The sequence below is a fragment of the Salvelinus sp. IW2-2015 genome, unplaced genomic scaffold, assembly GCF_002910315.2.
Source record: "Salvelinus sp. IW2-2015 unplaced genomic scaffold, ASM291031v2 Un_scaffold3416, whole genome shotgun sequence".
NCBI classification, from domain to species: Eukaryota; Metazoa; Chordata; class Actinopteri; order Salmoniformes; family Salmonidae; genus Salvelinus; species Salvelinus sp. IW2-2015.
The window spans coordinates 49,226-59,811 of NW_019944696.1; the positions used below are offsets into that span (position 1 = coordinate 49,226).

General features: G+C 45.8%; 1 long non-coding RNA gene across 1 annotated transcript; it reads right to left on the reverse strand.

Moving 5' to 3' along the window:
• Window positions 1–1,176: 1,176 nt before the first annotated feature.
• Window positions 1,177–1,655, reverse strand: LOC139025852 (uncharacterized). Its single transcript, XR_011477496.1, has 3 exons — window positions 1,452–1,655; window positions 1,298–1,393; window positions 1,177–1,200 (listed from the first exon to the last, which is right to left on the reverse strand). It is a non-coding gene; the product is annotated as an uncharacterized lncRNA (long non-coding RNA).
• Between the last annotated feature and the right edge of the window lie 8,931 nt (window positions 1,656–10,586).

Genomic DNA, 10,586 nt, shown 5'->3' on the forward strand with positions numbered 1-10,586 from the left:
CTTCAGGACGTCTGATAGGAGCAGCCAGTTTCTGGGACTGAGAGGGGGAAGAGAGAGAAGGGGGGGAAGAGAGAAGGAGAGGGAGAGAGAGGAGGAGAGAGAGGGAACGGGTTAGCACGGCTCTACACTTGTGATGTGACACCAGTGGCTCCAGCTTTTCAACACTTGCTGTAATTATGGGCTGTAGCACCGTGGTTGGGGTTTTCAACATCTGTCACACACATATAAACACAAAGGCTTTTCTGGGGGCGCTCTGTGAATTCAGTTGGTGTGTGAATAATCCTTATGTGAGAATGGATGTGTGTAACCCCCCCTCACACACACACACACACACACACACACACACACACAACACCACACACACACACACACACACACACACACACACACACACACACACACACACACACACACACCACACACACACACACACACACACACACCACCGGTAGGGTAGGTGACGAACAAACAGGCGCTGGTTCAATCGATAGCACTTGTAAATGGTTAGCTTGTAGCGCTGCGGCCGGGGAGCAGCTGAATGGGGAGAGGAGTGTAAATGCAAGCGCTGCCGACCCTCCGTGTGTGTGTGTTGTGTGTGTGTGTGTGAGTGTGTGAGAGAGAGCGCAGGCCGGCCCACAGCCCAGGAGATCCATTAATACTGCATCAGCCAGAAGAGCAGAGCGAGCCGAGAGAGACAAGAGGAGAGAGAGAACGAGAGCAGAGCGAGAGAGAAAGAAAGAGTGGGGGAGGGAGCTCCACTGAGAGATGGAGAGAGAGAGAGAGAGAGAGAGAGAGCGGACGCGTGCTCAGACTGAAGATTACACAGAACAGTGCGCTGCAGCCAAGACGGAGAGAACGAGAGGTGGGGGGAAGAGAGGATGAGTGACGAGGCCGGGAGGAAAACGTGTGTGGAGGCAATTAGCGCTGTCTGCATTCACACACACGTCTCTAGCTAACGTCTCCGGCTAACGGCAGCCTGCCGTGCCGCGTAGCGTCAATCCCATCTTCTCCTCTATATTCTCTCTACCATCCTTCTACCAACCTCCTCTCTCTCTACCTCTACATTCTTCTCTACACCTTCTCCAAACTCCTCTCTCTCTACCATCCTTCTACCAAACCCTCTCTCTCTCTACCATCCTCTCTACCAAACTCTCTCCTCTCTCCATCCTTTCACCAAACCTCCTCTCTCTCTCTACCATCCTTCTACCAAACCTCCTCTCTTCTCTACCATCCTTCTACCAAACCTCCTCTCTTTCTCCTACCATCCTTCTACCAAACCTCCTCCTTTCTCTACCACCTTCTACCCAAACCTCTCTCTTTCTCTACCACCTCTCTACCAAACCTCCTCTCTCTCTCTACCATCCTTCTACCAAACCTCCTCTCTCTCTACCTCCTTCTACAACCTCCTCTCTTCTCTACCATCCTTCTACCAACCTCCTCTCTCTCTCTACCACCTTCTACCAAACCTCCTCTCTCTCTCTACCATCCTTCTACCAACCTCCTCTTTCTCTACCATCCTTCTACCAAACCCCTCTCTCTTCTACCATCCTTCTACCAAACCTCCTCTCTTTCTCTACCATCCTTCTACCAACCTCTCTCTCTTTCTCTACCATCCTTTACCAAACCTCCTCTCTTTCTCACATCCTTCTACCAAACCTCCTCTCTTTTCTCTACCATCCTTCTTACAAACCTCCTCTCTTTCTCTAACATCCTTCTACACAAACCTCCTCTCTTTCTCTACCATCCTTCACCAAATCTCCTCTCTCTCTCTACCATCCTCTACCAAACCTCCTCTCTTTCTCTACCATCCTTCTACCAAACCTCCTCTCTCTCTACATCCTCTTTCTCTACCATCCTATCAAACCTTCTCTCTCTCTACCATCCTTCTATCAAACCTCCTCTCTCTACACACCTCTATCAAACCTCCTCTCTCTCTCTACCATCCTTCTATCAAAACCTCCTCTCTCTCTCTACCATCCTTCTATCAAACCACCTCTCTCTCTCTCTACCATCCTTCTTCAACCTCCTCTCTCTCTACCATCCTAACAACCTTCTCTCTCTCTACCATCCTACAATCCTCCCATCATTCTCTCTAAAATCCTCTATCCATCCTCCTCTCTCTGTCTCTCTTTACCCACCCTCTCACTGTTCCTCTCCATCTCTCTAACCCCCTCATTTTTGTCCCCCTCATATCAGAGCAACCCACAGTATTAAAAGCTCTGCTTCTACTAGTCTCCCTTCTTCCTCCACATAAAATATTCCTCCTGTGGCGAGCCCCTGGCTAATGACACCCCGTCCTCCTCCCTCCGCCAGGTCGGTGTGACTAATGACCTCCTCCTCCCTCCGCCAGGTCGGTAGTGACTATGACTTTATCGATACCCTGATCATAATGATCCCTCCTCTCGTCTGCTTAATAACACACTGGACCGGGGGAGAGGAGGGACGGATGGAGGGAACCCAACATACAGTGACGTGTAGGGCTACTGGTGAGAACAACAACACTGTTATAAATGTAGCTGGGCTGGGTAACCGTGGACAATACTGTAATATAATGGGCGGTCACAGGTGGACAGACTAAAGCTCATTATTTTGCTTACTGCAGGACAGAAACCTATTCAAAACTATAGTCAGAACCGGAAGGACAAATGTTATTTGTGGGGCTCATAATGACACACTTACCCCTGTGAGAGGAGAGTTGAATGTTGTAGCAGGGCAGAGGGGTCGGTCAAGAGAACTCAAACTCAAAGCCTTGCTCGTGCCTCCTCCTCCTCCTCTCCCTGGGCCTGGAGGGTTGGCCAGGATGTCATAGGCTGCTGGGTCCTCACCTGACTCTGACAACACACACACACACACACACACACACACACACACACACAACACACACACACACACACACACACACAACCACACACACACACACACACACAACACACACACACACACACACACCACACACATTACAACACTATTCTGGAGGATGAAACAACCGTTACAACACTATTCTGGAGAGATGACCAAACACACGTTACAACACTATTCTGAGAGATGACCAAACACACCGTTACAACACTATTCTGTGAGAGATGACCAAACACACCGTTACAACACTATTCTGGAAGATGACCAAACACACCGTTACAACACTATTCTGGAGAGATGTACCAAACACCACCGTTACAACACTATTCTGTAGAGATGACCAAACCACACCGTTACAACACTATTCTGTAAGATGACCAAACACACCGTTACAACACTATCTGGAAAGATGACCAACAAACACACCGTTACACACTATTCTGGAGAGATGACCACCAACACACCGTACAACCACTATTCTGGAGAGATGACCAACACACCACCGTATACAACACTATTCTGAGAGATGAACCAAACACACCTGACAACACTATTCTAGTAAGAGATGACCAAACACACCGTTACACTATCTGCTAGAGAGGACCAAACCCACACCGTTACAACACGATTCTGTAGAGATGACCAAAACACACCGTACAACACTATTCTGGAGAGATGACAACCACACCGTTACAACACTATTCTGGAAGATGGGACCAAACACACGTTACAACACTATTCTGAGAGAATACCAAACACACCGTTACAACACTATTCTGGCGAGAGATGACCAAACACACCGTACACACTATTTCTGTAGAGATGGACCAAACACACCGTTACAACACTTATTCTGGAGAGATGACCCAAAACACACCGTTACAACACTAGTCTGTAGAAATAGACCAAACACACCGCTTGACAACCACTATTCGGTAGAGATGACCAAACACACCGTTACAACCACTATTCTTAGAGATGACAAACACAACCGTTACCACATTCTGGAGAGAGAAACCAAACACACCACGTTAACAACACCTATTTCTGTAGAGATGACCAACACAGCCGTTACAACACATTCTGTAGGAATGACCATACCACACCGTTACAACACTATCTGTAGAGATACCAAACACACCGTTACAACACTATTCTGGAGAGATGACCAAACACCACCGTCTACAACACTATTCTGAGGTAGGGCAGGATGACTCGAAAATAACACACAACCGGATACAACCGAGAACATCATTCTTGTGCAATTAGAAATAATTCACAAACACCACTCGTCTCATACTCATACTCACATAATTCTTGTTGATATTCATATCTCTGTAAGCTAACATGATAGTCTTCCATTTCTACGATCAACCGTTTTGTACAATCATCATCGCTGTATTGTCGCGGTAGGACCGAAAATGAGCCCTAAAAGCTACAGGGCACCTAAGTACTGTTGTACATAGAGCGACACATATTCAATACACACCCTTATTGATCTAAGAGATACTTGTATCTGTGACATCATGCACACAGGAATAAAGTATTAGAGTAACCAAGCATACTAACATATCTTGCAGAGATGTGAGAGAATAAATGAGACAGCGAGAAGCACCACCTTACACAACAGATCTATTGCTGTCTAAAGTATTGTACAGGAAAGATTTAAGTGTCACAAAAATCGACGGAATGCACATGGCTGAGTCGACACGACCACAATTATTTTATGTGTCATATGGAGTAGTATGTGATGCACTACTCACAAAAATTCGACAGCTCTCCACAAGACTTAAGGAACTATCCAAAATGCACTATCTCATGAGGAACAGATAGACCTCAATTCAACATGCAGCGCTAAATATTGTTACAACAAATCAGTACAGTCTCGAGAACTGGCAAGTCTGGACACTGACGTAAGTGTACTAACTAAACCCTCATCGTTACACATCTAATTATCAACTTCAAGAGCTTAATAGACTACAATAATTAACAAACATCTAAACGCCAGTATTCTTGAGTATAAAACATATAGAACCAAATTTACATAGTCTGGACTCAGAGAATGACAGCGAGAGCTGGACACCCAGATTATACATCTCTCCTTTCTTTCGACTTACGAAGCATCTATGAGAAGAACTCAAAATACACACAACACACGTAATTACTAACATACTCAAGAGTCTCGCGAGACGTGAAATGATACATACTCTCATCAAAACAACCATCACGCTTTAGCATCAATCATCTTAACATGCCTGTTCAGAAAGTTTACCTTAACCACCAGATACACAACTTGGTAACATATTTACCACGAATAATACTCACTGTTGAGATTTCCCATGTTACCTAACTGACATCATCCTAGTATACAATATTCAACTTATCTCGTTCATACTGTCCACTAGACCAACAGTACCTTTAGCGACTACAGCGACAAGCAGATATGTAAACAAGATCAACACAACTTTCTGGATGTATGACGATGTCAAACTGTACGCATAAAGCACTATCTACCGTTCTATTCAACGAATCTTATTTACTCGATTCGTGAGTGAGGAAGGCAAGGTTTATTTAGTATCTGACACACTACGAGCAACAACAAGTACATCGCAGCCCAGTGAAACGAAAAGACCTAGCATCTAATTCCTTGTGAGAATTGCATCTCGATCAACACTGACACCACAGAATCTGTCAGCAAATAACAAACGTCAAACATCCATCTCTAGGCGACGCATCTAGTCCATCTCCGAAAGCCTGTCAACACAAAACACCCAATTCCTGCTTACACAAACCACACTCTATTTGACCGCGTCTCTAAGTGTATTTTCTATAATGACACCAGGATACACGGGTCAGCGCGTCTGGGCCTCAACGATCTTATTTCTCACACATTTCATTCTGAGCATAGATTCGGACAGCCTTCTAAACCACGACACCGTTGAGTCTAAATTACCACAAATTACACCATGGCCCAGGTAGCGAGGACCAGATGACCAAACAACGCGTTACAACACATATTCTGGAGAGAATGACCAAACACACCTTACAACACTATTCTGGAGAAATGCTGAGACCCCACGACACAAATCAAACCATCTATCCGAGCTTGCTAAGAGATCTGTCCGCGAGCACACATATTTCGATGTGTATGATGTATTGTGAAATGATCTCAGTACACCACCGTTACAATTCTACTATTCGTGTGTCAGAGGCAATGAGCTCGACAACAATCATACATCACACCTATGATAACGACAACATCTTACACTCGAAATTCTGAGCATGTGATGCAAAAGTGAGTGAAAATGTAAGGGAAGGTTTTAAAAAGCAATTTCGTAACTACTGGCTAACACAGACCATAAACCCACACATCCCGATTTACAACGACCACTATCCATGCTTGCGTAAGAAACAAACAGTGTAGCCAACAGTGAACCAAATGGTACCTCACGCCCGTTCTCAAACACACAACTTGAGTTAGCTTAGAGCGAGGAATAACCCTAAGTACGACACCGAGGGTACGATACGAGTCTCTTCTGCTATTAGATTCTATCTAAGCATATAGAGCACAAACCTTCTATCAGCGGAATAATATACCAACGACAGGTATCCTCTAGCAGAGATAAAATAGATCATCTACAGCTATGCTATTGCAGCCCACCACTCTCGAGTGATGTTCGCAAAAAGATCACATGCGTCTCCCAAAATATATGGTCAACAGAGTGTGTAGTTCCGGTGCGATCTTACATTACTCAGCGTTTAACTATATTTAAGAGCGTGTTAACTATTATTCGAGCTTCACAGATCGTGTTTCTTAGAGTTCGTATCTCTCACCATGTATATTCTCTGACTTATGACAGTCGTGTTTGGTCATCTCCAGCTTGAATAGTGCTCATGCGTAGATACGAGCGAGTGAGTTGGTAGCAAATCTCACAGAAGATTTATGTTATGTACTCTGTTTGGGTGTTGCTGTTAGTCGGTACCAAAGTCTCTACGAGGAATACACGTGTCTTTGTACACCGCGTGTATGTCTTTAGTGTGGCCTCTGAGTCTATGCAGCTGAGCAGGCAATAGTCTTCCCTACGATTTGGACAATCTCGTCACCTCTGAATGAACGTCTGTAGACGGGCCGTGTACTTACGCTCACTCTGCTACCGCCTCTATTGACGAGGTTCAGTATAGCCGAGTGCGATTTGCACGTGTTGTGCCCTCAGGCGGTCGATATTGCCTCATGCCAGGTACATAGTGAGTGCTCTTTCAAACATGTTGACGTTGTGTGTAGCAATCTCTCTTCTGAAGGATACTTGAGTGTCCGGATGTGCGCATATGATTCTTTCTCCTATGCAGAATAGTGTCCTACTAAGGGGAAGATGCGTTAACGTCGGTTGCCGTTCGTTCTGTCATCGACCTTACTCGAGTTAAAGTTATGAGTGTTGAGTCCAAATGTATAAGACGTTGAGTGTGTTTGGTCAATCACAAGCGACAAGTGTAAGACGCTGTCTCTGCCTCCGTGCTGTTCTCACCGCTCACCTCTCTCATAGCAAAAAATAGATGTGATTGTGAAATACACCTGTATAGCTCAGTATTGCGTACAGCTGTTCCCCTACTAGCAGAATATGAACACTCCTTAACTTGGGTGAGTAGATCGCTATTTCTGCCTACAAGTAGAATAACGCTTTGTATGCGAGGGGTGTTCGCTCAGTCTCTCTCGACACGCTAATAGGTTTGTGAACGGTGTTCCATTGTCATAGAACTACAGAATAAGTGTTGCGCTCTTTCCAGGGATCCCAAAAGATTGTCATCTCTCCAGGAATAGTGCTCCTGTAATAGCGACAGTGTGTCCTTGTCAATATCATCTTAACAACCACATTTTATGAATCACCTATGTAACGTTGTGTTGCTTATATGAGGTGTCACTACTCTCTTCCAGAAGTTACTGGTATGTAACCGTGTGTCCTGATCGTTATGCGAGTCATCCCTTCGTTACTCGACTCTTGCCAGTGTCATTCGCTGAGCGCTGTTCTTCTCTATCATCTGCGTCGCCTCAAGCAATGTAGTCGTTCGATGACAATATCCAGTGTGTCTATTACTCCCAACGTTCTTCGCTCTGCATACATACCTAGTTCTAACTTAGTAGTTGTTTGGATCGATCAATGCTACAACTATGATTATAGGGCTATTAGCGATGCACGCGTGATGGTCTTTGGGTGGGCATCCTGCTACATAACTAGGAGAGTGTCCCCGGTCTGTTGACAGGCCGAGTGTGTTGCGTCATCTCTCCCAGTTTAGATTGTGCTCTAACACACATCACACTGCTGTGTGGGCGACTCTCGTACAGACATAGCGTTTGTAACTGTGGTTGCGTCATCTCTCCAGAATAGTGTTGTATCCCGGTGTTTGTTTGAGGTACATCTCTCCAGAAATTAGAGGTCTGCAACACGGTGTGTTTCTCCGAGTTCATCTGCGTACAGATATAAGTAGTCTTGTAACGGTTGTTTGGGTGCATCAGAATAGCTGTAGGTTCCCACAGGGAGTGCGAGTCCCTAAGTCCCATATCATCGTCCCTTCTGGAAGTAGTTGTTTACGTTAATCTCGTGTGTGTTGTTCATTGACTCTCTGAACAGCATGATAGTGGTTTGTAAGATCGATTGTTTAGGCATCACAGCTATCTTACACACATCATGATCATCCTCTTGATCTCTGTGGTGGTAGACGTGAGTGAGGGTATCCAGTGTGCGATGCTCTTACAGAATTAGTAGTGGCTGTCTAATAAACGATGGTCGTCATCTTGTTCGATCTCTACAATCCAGAACTTGGAGCCGGTGTATAACACGGCTACTTGTAGTGTGGTCGATCTCTCAGCAGATCATGAGTGGTTGTAGTAGTCGCGAGTGTGTTATGTGCATAGACATCTGAGCATGAGAATCTGAGTGACCTGTTGACAATCGGAGTCTTCTGAGATTTGAGCACTCCACTCGCTTGATACATAGAGTGAGTAAATCACTGTATTGTGTAGACGTGTTTTGTCAGAGCGTCCTCCTAAGAAAATAAATTGTATGTAAACAGCCCGTGTTGCAGTGTTCATCTCTACAGAATATAGTGTGTCAAAACGGTGGTGGTTCTTGCCGTATTGCAATCTTCGGTCCAGGGAAAAGTGAGTGTGATTTTGTGAACGAGAGTTGTGTTTTGGTTCATCTCTCCAGAATAGGTTAACCGGTGGTGTCCTTTGGCTATACAGTCTCTCCAGAATAGATGGTTTTGACTACGGAGTGTTGATTGTTCATGCTCCTCCCCCCCCCCCCCCCCCCCCCCCCCCCCCCCCCCCCCCCCCCCCCCCCCTGGAGATATGTTGTAACGGTGTGTTGGCTCATCCTCTACGAGACGATATGTTTGGTTACCACGGGTGTTGTTTGGTCATCTCTGACAGAATAGTTGAAACGGTGTGTTTGGTCATCTCTACAGAATAGTGTTGTCACGTGTGTTTGTCATCTCCCAGAATAGTGTTGTAACGGTGTGTTTGGATCTCATTCTCTCCCAGTCTCGTGTAATAGCGTGTTAGATAAACAGTCCTGCATTTGGTCATCTTTCTCCCAGAATTAGTGCTATTACTGTAACGGTGGGTTTGGTCATCTCATCCAGACATGTAAGTGTAGTAACGGCTGTGTTTGCGTCATCTCTACAGAATAGTGTTGTAACGGTGTGTTTTCATCTCTACAGAATAGTGTTGTAACGGTGTGTTTGGTCATCCGTCTCCTCTGAATAGTGTTGTAACTGTGGTTTTGGTTCATACTCTAGCAGACATAGTGTGTGAAGTGTACCCGGAGGCCAGCCTTCCCAAAGCAGTGTGCATGGCGATGAGATTTGGTCACAGATTCTCTAAGCAGGATAATATGTTGTAATCGTGGATTTGGTTCTCTTCATAACCACAGGAATGAGTGTTTAGACAACCGGTGTGTTCCTTGGGGTGCCAACCCTATCTGCGCAGATAGTTAGTGGTAACGGTGTGTTTGGTCTATTCTCCTCCAGAAATAGTGTTGTAAACATGTGTGTTGCTGACTTTGGTAGGAAGTGTCGAGTGTGTTGTGTAGGTGTGTTGGTGTAGTTAAGGAGCGTGGTGTGTGTGTGGTTGCGAGTGGGTATGTGTGTGTTGGTGGTTGTTGTGTGTCCGTGTGGGTGCAGAGTCAGGTGAGACCCAGCAGCCTATGACATCCTGGCCCAAACCCCTCCAGGCCCAGGGGAGGAGGAGGAGGAGTACACGAGCAAGGACTTTGAGTTTGAGTTCTCTGACCGACCCCTCCTGCCCTGCCTACCAACAAAGCAACTCTCCCTCTCACAGGGTAAGTGTGTCATTATGAAGCCCCACAAATAACATTGTCCTTTCCGGTTCTACTATAGTTTTCTGAATAGGTTGCTGTCCCGCAGTAAGGCAAAATAATGAGCTGTAGTCTGTCCACCCTGGACCGCCATTATATTACAGTATTTCACCGGTTACCAGCCCAGCTACATTATAACAGTCGTTTGTGTTCTTCACCAGTGCCCTACACGTCACTGTATGTTGGGTTCCCTCCATCCGTCCCTCCTCTCCCCCGCGTCCATGTTGATTAGCAGACGAGACGGAGCCGGATTCATCTAGTGATCAGGGTATCGATCACAACTCATTAGGTTCACAGCCGACCTGCGGAGGAGGGCGCGACCAGGTCCATTAGTCACACCGATCCTGGGTACAG